Raw genomic sequence first — 21,176 nt, 5'->3', positions numbered from 1 at the left:
GGCGACATGATAGAGGTTTACAAAGTTATGAGCGGCATGGACAGAGTGGATAGTCAGAAGCTTTTTCCCAGGGTGGAAGAGTCAGTTACTCGGGAACATAGGTTTAAGGTGAGAGGGGCAAAGTTTAGAGGGGATGTGCGAGGCAAGTTCTTTACACAGAGGGTGGTGAGTGCCTGGAACTTGCTGCTGGGGGAAGTGGTGGAAGCAGGTACAATAGCGACATTTAAGAGGCATCTTGACAAATACATAAATAGGATGGGAATAGAGGGATACGGTCCCCGGAAGTGCAGAAGGTTTAAGTTTAGGCAGGCATCAAGATCGGCGCAGGCTTGGAGGGCCGAATGGCCTGTTCCTGTGCTGTACTGTTCTTTGTTCTTTGAACATATGAATTAGGAGCAGGAGTAGGCCACTCGCCTCGAGCCTGCTCCGCCATTCAATAAGTTCATGGCTGAACTGATTACTCCACATTTCCACCTACCCCCGATAACCTTTCACCTCCCTTGCTTATCAAGAATCTGTCTACCTCTGCCTTAAAAATATTCAAAGACTCTGCTTCCACCGCCTTTTGAGGATGAGAATTCCAAAGACTCACGACCCTCTGACAGAAAAAGTTCTCCTCATCTCTGTCTTAAATGGGCGACCCCTTATTTTTAAATAGTGCCCCCTAGTTCGAGATTTTCCCACAAGGGGAAACATACTTTCCACATCCACCCTGTCAAGACCCCTCACGATCTTATATGTTTCAATCAAGTCGCCTCTTACTCTTCTAAATTCCAGCGGATACAAGCTTGGCCTGTCCAATCTTTCCTCGTAAGACGGCCTGCCCATTCCAGGTATTAGTCGAGTAAACCTGATGTGGTCTCACCAATTCCCTGTATAGCTGAAACATAACCGCCCTACTTTTGTATTCTATTCTCCTTGCGATAAACGATAACATTCTATTAGCTTTCCTAATTACCTGCTGTACCTGCATACTAACCTTTTGCGATTCATGCACTAGGACACCCAGATCCCTCTGCATCTCAGAGCTCTGCAATCTCTCACCATTTAGATAAATGCTTCTTTTTTATTCTTCCTGCCAAAGTGGACAATTTCCCACTTTCCCACATTATACTCCATTTGCAAGGGCTTTGCCCACTCACTTAACCTATCAATATCCCTTTGTAGCTGTCTTATGTCTTCTTCACAAGTTACTTTCTTACCTATCTTTGTGTCATCAACAAATTTAGCAACCATACCTTCGGTCCCTTCATCTAAGTCATTTATATAAATTGTAAAAAATTGAGGCCCCAGCACAGATCCCTGTGGCACACCACTCGTTACATTTTGCCAACCAGAAAATGACCCATTTATGCCTACTCTCTAAAATAAAAGCGAAATACTGCGGATGCTGGAAATCTGAAATAAAAACAAGAAATGCTGGAACCACTCAGCAGGTCTGGCAGCATCTGTGGAAAGAGAAGCAGAGTTAACATTTCGGGTCAGTGACCCTTCTTCGGAACTGACAAATATTAGAAAAGTCACAGGTTATAAGCAAGTGAGGTGGGGGTGGGGCAAGAGATAACAAAGGAGGTCTAGATTGGACCAGGCCACATAGCTCACCAAAAGGTCACGGAGCAAAGGCAAACAATATGTTAATGGTGTGTTGAAAGACAAAGCATTAGTACAGATTAGGTGTTCATACACTGAATATTGAACAGCAGCAAGTGCAAACCTGAAAAAAAACTGTGGGTAAGCAAACTGAACAAACTAAGATGAAATGAAATAAATGCAAAAAAAAGATTGTAAAAAATGTAAAAAAGAATGTAAAAAAAAGGAAGAAAAAACAACTAAAAATGAAAGTAAAATGGTGGGCTGTCATGCTCTGAAATTATTGAACTCAATGTTCAGTCCGGCAGGCTGTAGTGTGCCTAATCGGTAGATGAGATACTGTTCCTCGAGCTTGCGTTGATGTTCACTGGAACACTGCAGCAATCCCAGGACAGAGCTGTGAGCATGAGAGCAGGGGGGAGTGTTGAAATGGCAAGCAACCGGAAGCTCAGGGTCCTGCTTGCGGACTGAGTGGAGATGTTCCGCAAAGCCATCACCCAGTCTGCGCTTGGTCTCCCCAATGTAGAGGAGACCACAGTGTGAGCAGCGAATACAGTATACTACATTGAAAGAAGTACAAGTAAATCGCTGCTTCACCTGAAAGGAGTGTTTGGGGCCTGGGATAGTGAGGAGGGAGGAGGTAAATGGGCAGGTATTACACCTCCTGCGATTGCAGGGGAAGGTGCCATGGGACGGGGACGAGGTGGTGGGGGTAATGGAGGAGTGGACCAGGGTGTCGCGGAGGGAACGATCCCTTCGGAATGCTGACAGGGGAAGGGAGGGGAAGATGCGACTGGTAGTGGCATCACGCTGGAGGTGGCGGAAATGGCGGCAGATGATCCTTTCTACTCTCTGTTTCCTGTTAGTTAGCTAATCATCTATCCATGCTAATATGTTACTCACTACACCATGAGTTTTTATTTTCTGCAATAACCTTTGATGTGGCACCTTATCAAATGCCTTCTGGAAATCTAAGTACAATACGTCCACCGATTCCCCTTTATTCACAGCACATGTAACTCCCTCAAAGAACTCCAATAAATTGGTTAAACATGATTTCACTTTCACAAAACCATGTTTACTCTGCCTGATTACCTTGAATATTTCTAAATGCCCTCCTATAACATCTTTAATAATAGCTTCTAACATTTTCCCTAAGACCGATGTTAAGCTAACTGGCCTGTAGTTTCCTACTTTCTGTTTCCCTCCCTTTTGAATAAAGGAGTTATTTCGCTATTTTCTAATCCAATGGAACCTTCCCCGAATCTAGGGAATTTTGGAAAATTAAAACTAACGTATCAACTATCTCACTAGCCACTTCTTTTAACACCCTAGGATGAAGTCCATCAGGACCCGGGGACTTGTCAGCCCGCAGCTCCAACAATGCGTTCAGTATCACTTCCCTGGTGATTGTAATTTTCTTGAGTTCCTCCCTCCCTTCCACTTCCTGTCTTACTGCTAATACTGGGATATTACTTTTATCCTCAATAGTGAAGACTGATGCAAAATATCTGTTCTTAGTTAACAATGAGGTCATTAATTATTCCTATCTCGTTGCACAATACCAGGTCTAGTGTAGCCTGCTGATGGTTGGCTCCAGAACATATTGTTCCAAGAAATTATCCCAAAAACATTCCATGTACTCCTTATCTCGGCTACCTCTGCACATCTGATTTTTCCAGTCTATATGTTAGTTAAAATCCCCCATAATTATCACTGTACCTTTCTGACAAGCTGCCATTATTTCTCCCTTTATACCCTGTCCCACAGTGTGGCTAATGTTACGTGGCCTGTACACTACTCCCACAAGTGACTTCTTGCCTTTATTATTTCTCATCTCTCCCCAAACTCCTTGTACATCCTAGTGTCCTGAACTTAGGTCATCCCTCTCTATTGCGCTGGTACCATCATTAATTACAGAGCTACCTCTTCACCATTTCCTAGCTTCCTGTTCTTCCTAAATGCCATATAGACTTGCAGGTTGATAGGTAAATTGGCCATTATAAATTGCCCCTAGAATAGGTAGGTGGTAGGGGAATATAGGGACAGGTGAGGATGTGGTAGGAATATGGGATAAGTGTAGGATTCGTCTTAATGGGTGGTTAATGGTCAGCACAGACTCGGTGGGCCGAAGGGCCTGTTTCAGTGCTGCATCTCAAATCTAAAAAAAAAAATCCTTCAATATTCAGATCATGCTTATTTATTTCTATTTGCGTTCTAATTCATCTGTTTTGTTTCGAATGCTATGTGCATTCAGATACAGCACCTTTAGTTGTGTCCTTTTATTATTTTTGTAACCTTGAGCCTTATTTGTTGATTTACTCTTAGATTTGTACGCTCTGTCCCTCCCTGTCACAGTCTGTTTTTCATTTCCCATATTAATACCTTTCTCTTTTGCCTTGTCTCCACTCCTTGATTTACCATATCTTCCCAAATTTGATCCCTTGCCTCCACTACTCAGTTTAAAACTCTCACTACTTCCCTAGTTATGTGGCTCGCTAGAACACTGGCCCCAGCATGGTTCAGGTGTAGATCAGGAACAGCCACCACATTCCCCAGTACTGGTGCCAGTGCCCCACGAACCGGAACCCACTTCTACCACACCAGTCTTTGAGCCACGCATTCATTTCTCTAATCTTATTTTCCCTATGCCAATTTGCACATGGCTCAGGTAATAATCCAGAGATTATTGCCTTTGAGGTTCTGCTTCTTAATTTGGTGCCCAGTTTCTCATACTGACTATGCAGAACCTCTTTCCTTGTCCTGCCTATGTCGTTGATACCTACATGGACAACGACAACTGGATCCTCCCCATCCCGCTGTCAGTTCCTCTCCAGCCCTGAGCAGATGTCCCAACCCCTGGCACCAGGCAGGCAACACAGCCGTCTGGACTCTCGCTCTTCGCTGCAGAGAACAGAACAGGTTCTGCGACTGCAAGATCTGAAAAGCACAACTCCATATGCTGTCAAAATAGTTGGAATTCATGAAGGACATCAGGAATCTTTAAATTCATAGCTGGATATTTCATTGTCATGGCATCAAAATTTATTGCCTCACAAGAATTCTTTGTGCCAGGGCTTTCCCCTAAACCCGCTTCCGGTGCCTATATCGTGACCTGCGACCTAGCCTCAAAATTCAGCCCAGAAAGTATGGGTTAGAGCGTGGAACTCACTAGCATCAGGAGTTGTTGAAGTGAATTGCATAAGGGGAAGTTGGATATACACATGAGGGAGAAAAGAACAGAAGGATGAGGTTAGATGAAGAAGGTGGAGGCTTGTGTGGACCCCAAACAACAGTATGGACTTGTTGGGCCAAATGACCTGTTCCTGTGCTGTAAATACAGTGTAATACTATGTAAGGGTACACTGGCCAGACCAGGTGTTTTACAGCAACCACCAGTGCAAGTTAACTTCCATATGGGGATCGTGGCCTGTACCACTGAAGAAAAGCAGCCTGCTTACAAACCAGGAGGCTGGGCACTTTTCTGGGTAATTGCAGCAGCCATAAGAACATACGAAATAGGAACTGGCCTATTGGTTCTTCGAGCTCGCTCTGCCCTTCAGCAAAATCATGGCTGATCTTCTACCTCAATTCCACCTTTCATACATTATTCCCATATTCCTTAATCCATCTTAGTATCCAAAAAATCTATTGATCTCTGTCTTGAATATACTCAATGACTGAACAGCTGCAGCTCTCTGGGGTAGAGAATTCCAAAGATTCATAATGATTTGAGTGAAGAAATTTCACCTCATCTCAGTCCTAAATGGCCAACCCCTTATCCTGAGAATGTGACTCCACAGTTCTAGGTTCCCCAGCCAGAGGAAGCATTTCCTCAGCACCTACCCTGTCAAGCCCCTTAAGAATTTTATATGTCTCAAATTGATCACTTCTCATTCTTCAAAACTCCAGGGAATATAGGCCTAGTCTTATCAATCTCTCCTCATAGGACAATCCCCTCATCTCAGGAACCAGGCAAATGAACCATTGTTGCACTCTAGGGCGAGTATGTCCTTCCTTAGGTAAGGACACCAAACTGTACACAGTACTCCAGTTGTGGTCTCACCAATGCTCTGTATGATTGTAGTAAGACTTCTTTACTCCTATACTCCAATCCTTTTGTAACACAAGCTGACATACCACTTGCCTTCCTATTTGCTTGTTGTACATGCATGTTAATTTTCTGTGATTTATGTATAAGCACAACCTAATCCCTCTGTATGCAAACGTTTTCCAGTGTCTCACCATTGAAACAAATTCTGCTATTTTACTTTTCCTACTAAAGTAGATAACTTCACAATGTTTTATTCCATCTGTCATGTTCTTGCCCATTCACTCAACCTGTCTATATCCCTTTGCATCCCCGTCACAGCTTACTTTCCCACCTAACTTTGTATCATCAGCAAACTTGGATACATTAAACTCAATCCCCTCATCTAAGTCATTAATATAGATGGTAAATAACTGAGGTCCACGTATCGATCCTTGTAGTACCCCGCTAGTTACAGCCTGATAATTGAGTTTAATCATATGCAGGTGGAGGGTGTTAATTAGTCTTACTTAAGGAGACACTTACTGAAACTGGGTGAAGGTTTGACTGAGGAGCTGCATGTTTGTAATCTTTTAACTTTGTAAAATAAATGCAAGACTGAGTAAAGATTGGCTCCATCGTAATCTTTCAACAACAAGCTTTCTACAGTATAATATAGCCTGCCACCCAAAGATTTCCTGATTATTCCTACTCTCTTTTTTGTCTGTTAACCAACCCTCAATCCATGCTAATATATTACCCCTAATTCTATGAGCCCTAATATTGTGTAATAACCTATTGTGTTGCACCTTACCAAATGCATTTTGAAAATCCAAATACACTACACCACTGGTTCCCCTTTATCCACTCTGCTAGTTACATCCTCGAAAAACTGCAACAGATTTGTCAAACACAATTTCCCTTTCATAAATGTTGACTCTGCTTAATCTTATTACGTTTTTCTAAGTGCCCTGTTACCACGTCTCTAATAATAGATTCTAGCAATTTTCCTATTACTGGTGTTAAGCTAACTGGCCTAACTGACCTTCTAGAACATAGAACATAGAACAGTACAGCACAGTACAGGCCCTTCAGCCCACGATGTTGTGCTGAACCTTTAACCTACTCTAAGATCAAACTAACTATCTACCCTTCATTCTACTATCATCCATGTACCTATCCAAGAGTCGCTTAAATGCCCCTAATGTATCTGCTTCTACTACCACCGCTGGCAGTGCATTCCACGCACCCACCACTCTCTGTGTAAAGAACCTACCTCTGACATCTCCCCGAAACCTTCCTCCAATCACCTTAAAATTATGCCTCCTGGTGATAGCCCTTTCCATCCTGGGAAAAAGTCTCTGACTATCCACTCTATCTATGCCTCTCATCATCTTGTACCCCTCTATCAAGTCACCTCTCATCCTTCTTCGCTCCAATGAGAAAAGCCCTAGCTCCCTCAATCTTTCTTCGTAGGACATGCCCTCCAGTCCAGGCAGCATCCTGGTAAATCTCCTCTGCACCCTCTCTAAAGCTTCCACATCCTTCCTATAATGAGGCGACCAGAACTGAACACAATATTCCAAGTGTGGTCGAACCAGGGCCTTATAGAGTTGCAGCATAACCTCGCGGCTCTTAAACTCAATCCCCCTGTTAATGAAAGCCAACACACCATACGCCTTCTTAACAACCCTATCAACTTGGGTGGCAACTTTGAGCGATCTATGGACATGGACCCCAAGATCCCTCTGTTCCTCCGCACTACCAAGAATCCTGTCTTTAAGCCTGTATTCCGCATTCATATTCGACCTTCCAAAATGAATCACCATTATGAAGCTGAGAGGCACCCTAATTTTTCTCCATGTGCTCTGTCTGGCCCATCCAATACACCCAAGTACAGTAACAGGGAAATCTGCTACCATTAAATATCAGGAAGATATTTCAGAACATTTTCTGAATGCCTTTTGCTTTTGTAAACATGTGTATTTGTTAGGCATTATATGATCAGGCATTTCAACAGTTGTTTTCACTGAACCGCTCTTCATGACCAAAGTTGCATCTTTCCATTTTCCTAATACATTTGCCTTAATAGGGAACTGCAAGGTTTTTTGCTTCTTCTTCCATGCTGCGTTGCTAAATAGTGAACTTGAGTGATTAATTTAATGTTCTACTGGATGATTGAATTAAGAATTAAGAAACAAAAAAGGAATAAATGGTGTATTATCTTTTGGGCCATAATTCTGATTATACAAATAGAATTAGTGACTATACACAGGAAGATCCCAACCTGTACTTATAAAATAAACAGTATTTATTAACATGGAAGTTGTGAACTCATCAGGATATTTTACGATTAAATATTTTTCTTTCAATTGATCAGTATGAAGCTGATTGATTTTTTTTCACTTCCTTTGGTCTAGCTGTTTTAAAACCATATGAAAGCTTTTTCTCACTGCTGTACAGGCTAGAAAGATCCCAGTTTCAAACCCCAAGCTGTGCTCTGCCTGCTGACCTTATCTGAGATGTCATTAGGACAGTAAATTTGGGCTCAGCATTGGGCTAAGGAGGGGAATAACAACTCATGCAGGATTCTCATCCCAAATTACTAGCCAGTGGCCCCTCCTGGAAAATACGAGTGCATGGACAAGAATAGAATCATGCTTTGGTTGTCACACCCCACCCAGTTGAATAACCTGCCAATAAACTGTCTTTAGGCTCACAGATGAACAATGGTTAATTAACAATGATACTGCAAACCAACGTGATTCAGCACATTCCCAAGAGTAGTAGAAATGGTTAAAAAAAAGACAAAAATCTGTGTCTCATCTTTTAATCAGCAATTCCAGCATAAAAAGGTATTAAAAATGTTCTTATTACCATATTAAAAGTCCTTAATTGCAATCACTAAATGATTAACTTGTGTTATCATGCATTATTTTAGCTCTTGTTTTCATATGTTGTCCCTTCATTGCACCAGCAGAATGAACTTCAAACATTTTACTCATTGGATTTGCTTGGTTATCAAACAACCAACATATGAAAGAATTCAGAAGCTGAAAAACAATTAACTTGCCTTTTGACTTCAGTAACTTGTTCCTGTCATAAATGGAGTTGCTCATTCATCAATTTTAACAATCAAAATGTTTTCTGTTGATTACAAAATTGCCTCCCTCTCTGCCCACACATGAAGGAGAGCTCAGTCTTTCACAATCTTAGGCATTACTATGTGTACACCAGCTGGGACGAACTGTGAGCTGGATTCCAGCCAGCACACATAACCAGGGTTACAAACTCTCCCAGATTGTCTCTCAGAATGGAAGACAAATCTCCTGGGCAATGCTGCCAGATATCGCAGTTTTCACCTGTGGACATTCTTTTCCACGTTGCTTCGTCCCTGTGCATGGTGTTCCTTGTGATATCCCTGCGTGCAATATCCCTGTGTGTGGTGTCTCTGTTTGTAATATCGCTGTGTGGTGTTCCTTGTGATATCCCTGCGTGCAATATCCCTGTGTGTGGTGTCCCTGTTTGTAATATCGCTGTGTGGTGTTCCTTGTGATGTCCCTGCTTGTGATATCCCTGCGTGTAGTGTCCCTGCTTGTGATATTCCTGTTTGTAGTGTCCCTGCTTGTGATATCCCTACTTGTAGTGTCCCTGCTTGTGATGTCCCTGCTTGTGATATCTCTGCTTGTGATATCCCTGTTTGTGATATCCCTGTGTGTGATATCCCTGTGTGTGATATCCCTGTGTGATATCCCTACTTGTGGTGTCCCTGCTTGTGATATCCCTGCTTGTGATATCCCTGTCTGTGATATCCCTGCTTGTAATATCCCTGCTTGTAGTGTCCGTGCTTGTGATATCCCTGCTTGTAGTGTCCCTGCTTGTAGTGTCCCTGCTTGTGATATCCCTGCTTGTAATATCCCTGCTTGTAGTGTCCCTGCTTGTAGTGTCCCTGCTTGTGATATCCCTGCTTGTAATATCCCTGCTTGTAATATCCCTGCTGGTAGTGTCCCTGCTTGTAGTGTCCCTGCTTGTGATATCCCTGCTTGTAATATCCCTGCTTGTAGTGTCCCTTCTTGTAGTGTCCCTACTTGTGATATCCCTGCTTGTAATATCCCTGCTTGTAATATCCCTGCTGGTAGTGTCCCTGCTTGTAGTGTCCCTGCTTGTAATATCCCTGCTTGTAATATCCCTGCTGGTAGTGTCCCTGCTTGTAGTGTCCCTGCTTGTGATATCCCTGCTTGTAATATCCCTGCTTGTGATATCCCTGCTTGTAATATCCCTGCTGGTAGTGTCCCTGCTTGTAGTGTCCCTGCTTGTGATATCCCTGCTTGTAATATCCCTGCTTGTGATATCCCTGCTTGTGATATCCCTGCTTGTAGTGTCCCTGCTTGTAATATCCCTGCTTGTAATATCCCTGCTTGTAGTGTCCCTGCTTGTGATATCCCTGCTTGTAATATCCCTGCTTGTAATATCCCTGCTTGTAGTGTCCCTGCTTGTAGTGTCCCTGCTTGTGATATCCCTGCTTGTAATATCCCTGCTTGTGATATCCCTGCTTGTAATATCCCTACTTGTAATATCCCTGCTAGTAGTGTCCCTGCTTGTAGTGTCCCCGCTTGTGATATCCCTGCTTGTAATATCCCTGCTTGTGATATCCCTGCTTGTAGTGTCCCTGCTTGTGATATCCCTGCTTGTAGTGTCCCTGCTTGTAGTGTCCCTGCTTGTAATATCCCTGCTTGTAGTGTCCCTGCTTGTGATATCCCTGCTTGTAATATCCCTGCTTGTAATATCCCTGCTTGTAGTGTCCCTGCTTGTAGTGTCCCTGCTTGTGATATCCCTGCTTGTGATATCCCTGCTTGTAATATCCCTGCTTGTGATATCCCTGCTTGTAATATCCCTACTTGTAATATCCCTGCTCGTAGTGTCCCTGCTTGTAGTGTCCCTGCTGGTAGTGTCCCTGCTTGTAGTGTCCCTGCTTGTGATATCCCTGCTTGTAATATCCCTGCTTGTGATATCCCTGCTTGTAATATCCCTGCTTGTAGCGTCCCTTCTTGTCGTGTCCCTGCTTGTGATATCCCTGCTTGTAATATCCCTGCTTGTAATATCCCTGCTGGTAGTGTCCCTGCTTGTAGTGTCCCTGCTTGTAATATCCCTGCTTGTAATATCCCTGCTGGTAGTGTCCCTGCTTGTAGTGTCCCTGCTTGTGATATCCCTGCTTGTAATATCCCTGCTTGTGATATCCCTGCTTGTAATATCCCTGCTGGTAGTGTCCCTGCTTGTAGTGTCCCTGCTTGTAGTGTCCCTGCTTGTAGTGTCCCTGCTTGTGATATCCCTGCTTGTAATATCCCTGCTTGTGATGTCCCTGCTTGTAATATCCCTGCTTGTAGCGTCCCTTCTTGTAGTGTCCCTGCTTGTGATATCCCTGCTTGTAGTGTCCCTGCTTGTAATATCCCTGCTTGTAGTGTCCCTGCTTGTGATATCCCTGCTTGTAATATCCCTGCTTGTAATATCCCTGCTTGTAGTGTCCCTGCTTGTAGTGTCCCTGCTTGTGATATCCCTGCTTGTAATATCCCTGCTTGTGATATCCCTGCTTGTAATATCCCTACTTGTAATATCCCTGCTAGTAGTGTCCCTGCTTGTAGTGTCCCCGCTTGTGATATCCCTGCTTGTAGTGTCCCTGCTTGTGATATCCCTGCTTGTAGTGTCCCTGCTTGTAGTGTCCCTGCTTGTGACATCCCTGCTTGTAGTGTCCCTGCTTGCAGTGTCCCTGCTTGTGATGTCCCTGCTTGTAGTGTCCCTGCTTGTGATATCCCTGCTTGTAATATCCCTGCTTGTAATATCCCTGCTTGTAGTGTCCCTGCTTGTAGTGTCCCTGCTTGTGATATCCCTGCTTGTAATATCCCTGCTTGTAATATCCCTGCTTGTAGTGTCCCTGCTTGTGATATCCCTGCTTGTAATATCCCTGCTTGTAATATCCCTGCTTGTAATATCCCTGCTTGTAATATCCCTGCTTGTAGTGTCCCTGCTTGTGATATCCCTGCTTGTAGTGTCCCTGCTTGTGATATCCCTGCTTGTAGTGTCCCTGCTTGTAGTGTCCCTGCTTGTGACATCCCTGCTTGTAGTGTCCCTGCTTGCAGTGTCCCTGCTTGTGATGTCCCTGCTTGTAGTGTCCCTGCTTGTGATATCCCTGCTTGTAATATCCCTGCTTGTAATATCCCTGCTTGTAGTGTCCCTGCTTGTAGTGTCCCTGCTTGTGATATCCCTGCTTGTAATATCCCTGCTTGTAATATCCCTGCTTGTAGTGTCCCTGCTTGTGATATCCCTGATTGTGATGTCCCTGCTTGTCATAGAACCATAGAGTCATAGAGTTATACAGCACAGAAACAGGCCCTTCCGCCCATCGTGTCCGTGCCAGCCATCAAGCACCTAACTATTCTAATTCCATTTTCCAGCATGTGGCCCGTAGCCTTGTATGCTATGGCGGATGCCTCTACTACCTCTTCAGGCAGTGCGTTCCAGATTCCAACCACCCTCTGGGTGAAAAAGTCTTTCCTCAAATCCCCTCTAAACCTCCTGCCCCTTACCTTAAATCTTTGCCTCCTGGTTAAAGATCCCTCCGCTAAAGGAAAAAGTTTCTTCCTATCTAACCTATCAATGCCCCTCATAATTTGTATACCTCAATCATGTCCCCCGTCAGCCTTCTCTGCTCTAAGGAAAACAACCCTAGCCTTTTCAGTCTCTCTTCATAGCTGAAATGCTCCAGCTCAGGCAACATCCTGGTGAATTTCCTCTGCACCATCTCCAGTGCAATCACATCCTTCCTATAGTGTGGCGACCAGAACTGTACACAGTACTCCAGCTGTGGCCTAACTAGCCTTTTTATACAGCTCCATCATAACCTCCCTGCTCTTATATTCTGTGCCTCGGCTGATAAAGGCAAGTATCCCATATGCCTTCCTAACCACCTTATCTACCTGTGCTGCTGCCTTCAGTGATCTACGGACAAATACACCAAGGTCTCTCTGACCTTCTGTACTTCCTAGGATCCTACCATCCATTGTATATCCCTTGCCTTGTTAGTCCTCCCAAAATGCATCATCTCACACTTCTCAGGATTAAATTCCATTTGCCACTGCTCCACCATCTTACCAGCCCATCTATATCGTCCTGTAATCTAAGGCTTTCCTCCTCACTATTTGCAACACCACCAATTTTCGTGTCTTCTGCGAACTTACTTATCATACCTCCTATATGCATGTGGTGTCCCTGCTTGTGGTATCCAAGAACACACAAGAACACAAGAAATAGGAGCAGGAGTAGACCATATGGCCTGTCGAGCCTGCTTCGCCACTCAATATGATCGTGACTGATTTTAGGCTTCAAATCCATTTTCCCACCTACTTGCCATATCACTTGATTTCCTGATAGACCAAAATCTATCTATCCCAGCCTTAAATGTATTCAATGATGGAGCATCCACAACGCTCTGGAGTAGAGAATTCCAAAGATTCACAACCCTTTCAGTGAAGTAATTTCTCCTCATCTCAGTCCTAAATGATCGGCCCCTTATCCTGAGACTGTGCCCCGTGTTTTAGATTCCTCAACCAGCGGAAACAATCTCTTGGTGTCTACCTTATCCAGCCCCTTCAGAATCTTGTATGTTTCAATGAGATCACCTCTCACTCTTCTAAACTCCCGAGAATATAGGCCCAAGTTGTTGTCATCATCGGACAACCCCCTCATCCCAGGGACCAATCTAGTGAACCTTCACTGTACTGCCTCAAATGCTAGTATATCCTTTCTTAAATGTGGAGACCAAAACTGCACACAGTATTCCAGATGTGGTCTCACCAAAACCATGTACAATTGTAGCAAGACTATTCCTGTACTCCATCAGCTACATTACCCTTGGTCTTCTCATCTACGTTATTGATATAGATTGTAAATAGCTGAGGCCCAAGCTCTGATCCTACAGCACTCCACTATTTACTGCCTGCCAACTTGAAAATGCCCCGTTTGCTTCCTGTCCATTAACCAATCCTCTACCCACGCTAATATATTACCCCCAAATCCACGGGCCCTTATTTTGCCTATTAACTTTTTGTGTGGCACCTTATCGAATGCCTTTTGGAAATCCAGGTATACTATATCTACCGGTTCCCCCTTTATGAACTAGTTGAAGCCTCAAAAAACTCTAATAAATTTGTCAAACAGGATTTCCTGCTTGTCATATCCCTTTGTTGGGTATCCCTTTTGATATCTCTACTTGTAATATCCCTGCGTTTGGTGTTCCTGCATGTGGTGTCCCTGTCTGTGGTACCCCTTCTTGTGACATCCCTGTGTGTGGTGTCCCTGCTTGTGGTGTCCCTGGTGTCCAGCAGGCCCTGGTCTGTCCCTTATTTTGAAATGAATGAGCAGGTCACAGTAACTCACTGTATTTGCTCCCAGTACAGATGCTATTGCCCCGCTTCTGCGTTTCGTCCTCTTTAATCTTCTGATCTAACCCCACTACACATTTGAATATTTAACACTAATTTCATGAACTTCATGAAACGTCTATTAATCTGTCCTGGCTATATTGTGCACTCGGAATCTGCTAGTACAATAAACCTGAATGTAAAACAACTTCCTGATTTTTGACTATTTGACTATTTCGCTCTCGCTGTATTGGCACCATGGGCGGGTCACATCGTCCATATGCCTGACACAAGACTCCCAAAACAAGCTTTCTACTGCTAGAACCGTCACAGCAAGAGCTTACTAGGAGGGCAGAGGAAATGCTACTCGGATGTCCTTAAAGCCTCCCTGAAAAATGTGACAGCTCCACTGATTCATGGGAATCTCTTGCCCGAGACCGCCCAAAATGGAGAAGAAGCGTCCGCTTTGGTGCCAGCTAGTTCGAACAACGTCGACATGCCCAGGCAGCGACCAAGTGCAAACAGCAGAAGGAGCATTCGGAAATTCGAGCATCCCATTCACTTGCATCACCAAACACCACCTGCCCCACCTGTGGCAGAGTGTGTGAATCCAGAATTGGACTATTCAGTCACCTAAGGATCCACAACCCTTGAATAGAAGAAAGTCATCCTCATTCCCAAGGGACTGCCTAACAGAAGAGATTGGTACCTTACGATCAGTTCTATTTTGGAACTGGTTCACTATAAGTATCAGACACAACATACTGCATGACGATTCATGTATTTTGTAATCACTCACATGCACTTTAAAATGCCTTTATTCTTGTATACTCCTGAAGTAAGGGGAAAATTTATTTTAATATAGGATTTAAGTCGATCAAATTACTTGCCATTTTAATGTAACTGGAGACTGGCCTAGGTTTCTGATTTTGACATTTGACTGAGTCTGAGACTAGTGTTTGGCGGGGCTATATTTATAATTAACACATCAAGAATTTAATCTTTTTATAGTAAACTGTGATTTTTGAGTGTTTTTTCCCCTTACTATATGTTTCCTAATATCTTTGTGGGTTTCAAAATAAAACTGAAATAATAAATTTAATGGCTGTATTTCTCCCCCTCCCATACACACAACTCTTTCCCATTGTTTTAATAGCCAATTAAACAGCACATCTAATATTTAATGATATTAATTTCTGTCTTTTTTAAATTTAGTTTTGTTGGTGATATTTTAGTTTTCTCTGGCTAATTTCAAGTTGAAGTATATACCGTTGAATAGTGTCACTGCTGAACCAAAGCAAGTTATTGACTGTGACAGAAGGAGCAGGAATCCCTAACTCATTAAAACATAATTAGTTTCAAAAGAAATTCTGGGCTGAATTTTACTGGGGCGCCGCCGTCTGCGGTGGCTCATTAGAACCACGGCACCGAGCCACCTTCCCCATATTACGTGAGGAGAAGCGGGACATTCGGCGCAGTGAGAGTCTTTGACAGTTTAAGCGTCCCAGCACCTGCTTCCTGACAGCTGTCAAAGAAATACTTACCTGACTGCTGAAGAATGGGGCTGCTGTCAATCTGGCAGCAAAACAGAAAGTCCTTCAGAAACTCAGCCGGTCAGGCAGTATCTGTGGAGAGAGAAGTAGAGTTAACTTGTCCAAGTTCACAGACCTGAAAATTAACTCTGCTTCTCTCTCCACAGATGCTGCCTGACCTGCTGAGTGACCCCAGCACTTTCCACTTTGCTGCCACATATTTGCCCTGCTGTGTCCCAGTGTCCTGTGAAGTTGTGATCCTCTTCTCCCACTCAAGTGTAACATTCCCTCTTGTAGTCGTGCCGCACCTGGGTGAATAATCTTAATTTTGCACATTCCAGGACGTGAGACCTAAATAGACATAAGAGGTATTACAGAAGTTTACAGAGAACACACTGACACAAATGGGAATGCATGGGTGTCACAGCAATGTAAATACATCTTTCACTAAATGTTCCTCACCAACATGTGTGTCCTTTTCGCTGTGTGAATAATGTGTGCCAGCATGTAGCACCAATGTCACATCCCTTTGCAACGTTGACCCTTCAGGAGATCCAGTATTTGCAATAACAGCATTGCCATGCCACCATTACTCATGAGCATCTCTACGGACTCAGTAGCATGGACATTGGCTCAGTCAGCTGCTGCCTCTAATGGTTTACAAAGGGATGCTGCAGATGTAGACTGGTGCGCAGCAGGTGAGCGAGGGTGATGTGTGGCTTGCAGAGCTCATGTTGGTTCCTATGGAGCAGACAGTCTTTGTCTGATAAGCCACTTCCGTATGTCCCTAGCTATTTACTAGCCCTGCGTGGAGAGCCTGGGTGCATCTGCCCTCCTTTGCATCTTTCATGTTGTAGGTCCTCAGCGTCCTCATAGTCCAAGGAGGAATCCTGTGGACGTCTCTCCTCATCATGCCAGGCCTGGCCCCTACTGGGTGCGTAGTTGTGCAGAGCAGCAAAGAAAGGAGTTGGCCTTTTCGGCCCATAGTACAGGGCATCACCCTATCCATACAGGCATTGGAGGCGCCCTTTCAGCATGCCGATCTCCTGCTCAATGGTGGCTCATGTAGCTCAGTGGTTGGCTTGTATCTCTCCTCTGCAGCAGTGGTGGAGTCTCTCACTGGTGTCGGGAGCCATGTCTGCAAAGGATAGCCCTTATCTCCAAGAAGCCACCCCTCCATCTGAGCCAGTTCAGTGAATAGTGGTGCCATCCAGGACTGGTGCAAGACCCAGGTGTCATGGCAGCTGCCTGAGAAGCAGTCACACATTTGCTGCAAGTATCTGCGGTGTTCACATACCAGCTTCACCCAGATTGAGAGGGCTCCTTTAATGGTGACGTCTGCAGATGGTAGCCTGGCAGTAGGCCTGATGGCCACATGAGTGCAGTCTATGAACATTACAACCTATGGTTCTCCAGCAATGGTGTCAGAACCAATGGCAATCTGGGCCTGGCTGTGAGAGTCCGTCCTGAAGCGGACATCCTCACTGGCCCTCCGGTGCAGGGCATTGGTGACCTCCCTGATGCAGCAGTGCACTGCTCACTGTGTGACCCCACTAAGGTCTCTGGTGGGCCCCTAAAAGGCTGCAGAGGCGTCAGGCTTGAGAACCGCTCCCACTATGAGGAACAAAGGCATGGGATGTCCACCGGAGCCCATGGGCTGCAGATCATCCTTGAGCAGGGAACAGAGAAGTGTCACCACCCTCTCTATATGTGCAATCTCCTCTGACACTGGTGCTCTGACATCCGATGACATGTCATGTGGGGCCTGTAGATGCACGGCAACCGTAATGGCGGGCTCACCACCAGGAGCCTCCACATGGATCACATCTGCCTGTTGACATTGCCTCTGGTGCATACAGATCCTCACGTGCAGAGGATCACACAATGTAGGATGAGCCATACCTATTTCCATGTGATAAATGAAGTTGAACCCTGCTATTTTCGTAGGTTCCTAACAGGGCATGGATTGATGTTGACGGATACATCAGCTGCTTTCCTGGATCAACTATGTGGCGTGCCATGGCATTGCCCATCTTGGCCAACACTCAGAGTGGCACAGCATGACCACATCAAGATCCTACCAGCTGAAATGATTGCCCCCACCATCCATAACACCTTAATGCTCCTGCCCTTACTGGCACCCTCCTCACACACAGGGTGCCTAGTGTGCCATTGCCCCCTCACAAACACAGAGCGTACACTGTTAATGGAGGGATGGTACATGGTACCTCCCTTCATGCCAGCACAGCTTTCCCTCCAGTAATTCCTCCCAGACCTCCTCCCTTCCAGAATGCAGAGTTAGCTCCCTGTGTATCCCCCCTTCCTCCTCCCTTCCGTAATGCAGAGTGAAGACCTACTGGCTTTTCAGATCGTGAATGGGATGGCACGTGACGGCTGCCCTTTCAACGAAAAATCTGGCAGTGTCGTTGGAGTGGTGGCGGGCTGCATAATCAGCATAGGTAAGTAAGCATTACCATATGCTATTTGTGGTGCCGCCGAGGGGAGCCGCACCAAGGTCCCACCGGCAGCAGTAAAATATGTCCGGCCCATCTCGTTGGCGCGGGTCGAGGCCGGCCTCTCCCCATAGCATTATACTGGCCCCCGCGCCGCAACCCGCGGTGTTGAGGGGCCGGTAAAATTCAGCCCTCTGTCTTTGGACAGGTCTCTATCTAACAGGTGCTGTATGCTTTTAAAAAATCAGTAACCAAAAGTCCTGTCTGAAAGTGCTACAGACGTACTGTTTGAAATAAGATAGCTAATTCCATTCTGTTGATGACTGTAGGACCTAAGGACTCAAATTTGATTTTTTTCCCAATCTGAGGGATGTCACCAATTAACACTGATCCCCAAAGCATGTGGTTTCCAGTGTGTGCTTAAGTTTACCAGCAATCTAAAAGTGTTGTGTAGGTTCTGTGTAATCAAACTGTACAGTGACTTTACAAAATATATGAATGTAATTTTTTCTCTACAAAATGCAACTTCTACATTTCTACATGAAACTGTCAGCAAAATTTCTTGAACATTAGAGCTGCCATTCAGTCCATTAAGTGGTTTGAATGTCTTATATTTAGGTGTGTGCCCAATATTATATCCCACAATAGTGGGGTAACTAAAGTGTGTAACACAAAGATTCCCTTCTGATCGGAGGTGGAAGTTGTGTTTTTTTCACATTTTTGTGTGCAGCCTCTGGGTTTTTGTTAAATGTATGCAAATTCCAAAGAGTGGTTCCTTGGCAGCTGGTGGAAAGGCTGCCAATGGTGGAGTGAAGGAAGAGAGGATTCACAAGAGGCCAGAGTCAAAAGAATAGAGTTTGGGGGTGGGGGGGGGGGGGGGGGGGTGGGGGGTGCAAGGGGCAGGGATTGTAGGGCTGGAGGAAATTACAGAAATAGGATGGGGCATCGCAGAAAGTGTCGCTTTCCTACATGTTCATACCCACTCACCAGGATCTACAGACGAAGGAGGCCAGACATTGACTTTCCAGCAGTGCCTTGGAAAGGCTGAGATTCTTCCCAGAGGTGATTGGGGTATATATATCAACTCCTTGCAGCTCACTTCTGTGCAGCATGGAAGGATAGTTATTACTGCACCAAACCTGTTTGCTAAGCAAATGAGGTCTCTTGAAAGAAAGTGCAGCAGGTTACTAGTGGGTGCAGATTAGTGGGCAGTATTCCTATTCTGTCATGAACCTGCCAAAGGGAGGAAAATCCAGGCTCATAAATATAAGTGTAAAGCTTGAATAACTTATAAATGTTGACAGAATTTCAAGATTGAATTGCTGACTTAAATCCACTGCCAGCTACCAGTTCTTCTTCCCAGTATAAACATTCATTGCTTTGTTTAACTTCTTGTCTTTGCAAAGTTAACTGATACCAGCTGGAATGCTACAAATGGCCTTAGGAAAGGGAAAAATTCCGTCAGAGCTTCTGCTCCTGATCACTGTCCAGTGACTCCTATTAGAAAGTGCATATGGGTGGGTGCCAGATTAGGACGGGTTATGTTTGGATGCAATGTCTCCCCAGTCAAAAAACAACCACTCACTCTAGAGGAAGAATTACCATTTGGATAAAGAACCCAAGGACTGCCGGTCCATATGGTTTAATGCATAAATGAGTCAGTCGCTTCAGGAGACGTGAAAACAAAATGGAGATTCTTTGAATAAAAACTAAAATATACATATATGTTAGATCAGCTTTGATATTATGCTTGTAACTATTTTCCATTTGATCGACATTGTTTTTTTAAATAAACATAAGTGGATTTTTATTTAGCTGTTTTTGTTTATTTAAAACTTAGTAAAATCTACATAGCTGTTCCCTGTTGGCAGTAAGCATCCCATATTTATCTGTCAGATTTTTGTTTAACTAGCGGGAGGCACTCACCTACCTGTCTCCATGCCCTGGTAGCTCTGTGTTCAGTGGAGCGCGAATCCCAGCATTCCCATAAATTCAGTTTTATGCTACCGGAGTTATGGTTTGAGGGATCAAAACGACTACTGTTGTGTAACTAATGCCAGGAGCTGTCTTGCAGAGTGCTTTTTTGGCTTTTGTTCTGAGCCGGTGTTACGCCAAACATTGTAACATGTGGTATAGAAAGCGATAATGGTGATGATTTACCTGGTGCATTTCCTTATCCCCGTGGATCTTCAGGTTTTTTTGTGAGTATTACAGGCAGACCTTCCAAAGTAGGGCACAAAAAATGTAAAATAAAAACAAAGTAACATGAAGATATATGCCACATTTGTAATACGAAGCATTCACTTTATAAACATGATGATGTATTAAAATTGTAGCATCATAAGATTGTGTCTTCAACCTGTTCCCCCTCTTCCCATTACAAAAAAAGGCTTGTCTACTAAATCCAAAACTGGACAGGGAGCAAAATATGGGCTTGGGGGAGGAGCGGGTGGGGGGTGGGGGGTGAGCCATGTTTGAATCCTGATGGTTGCTTTTCTGCTCATAAAATGGAAAAAAAAAACTTAATAACTGATACTTCCACATCACAAGGAGCAGAATAGAATAAAACAGGGTTGTTTTAAAATATGTTTTTGGTGTCCATTTACATGTTTGACACCCTGCTCAAATACAGAATCATTCAATCCAAAACTAGGCCAAAGACCAATCCTATACAAGAGAAATATTTTCCATTCTTCACTATCAAAGTCCCGGACCTTGCACTCTTAGTTTTACTGCAGCTTTGTACAACTGCAAATTAGACAAGACCCAATGCTATTCATTTCCTTTATCTACATTATTTGTGACTCCTGAATTTCCCAGAAGTAAAGACACCATTCTTAAGAGTAGCTTGTGACACACTGAATATGCAGGACTGAAAATGTGCATAATTGACAGGATTATTTACATTGCAAATGCAAAGAGTGAAATCTTCCCTACTTACACTAAAACAGGAAATGGAATAGGCTGGGAGGAAAAGAAGGTTGAGAGAAGAATGGAATGATGCAATGTAAAAATATCCACCTTTTTTTTACAAGTTGTGTCAGAAGGTGGGGAATGTCAGTGCGATTGTGATGTTTGAGCAGTTTGCAATCAATGATGAATGATTTGTGGTAACTGATCACAAATGTTGAAATTGTCACTGGTTCAGCATACATGT

This window comes from Heterodontus francisci, chromosome 3 (assembly GCF_036365525.1).
Source record: "Heterodontus francisci isolate sHetFra1 chromosome 3, sHetFra1.hap1, whole genome shotgun sequence".
In the NCBI taxonomy this organism is placed as follows: domain Eukaryota; kingdom Metazoa; phylum Chordata; class Chondrichthyes; order Heterodontiformes; family Heterodontidae; genus Heterodontus; species Heterodontus francisci.
This window is presented reverse-complemented; position numbering follows the sequence as displayed.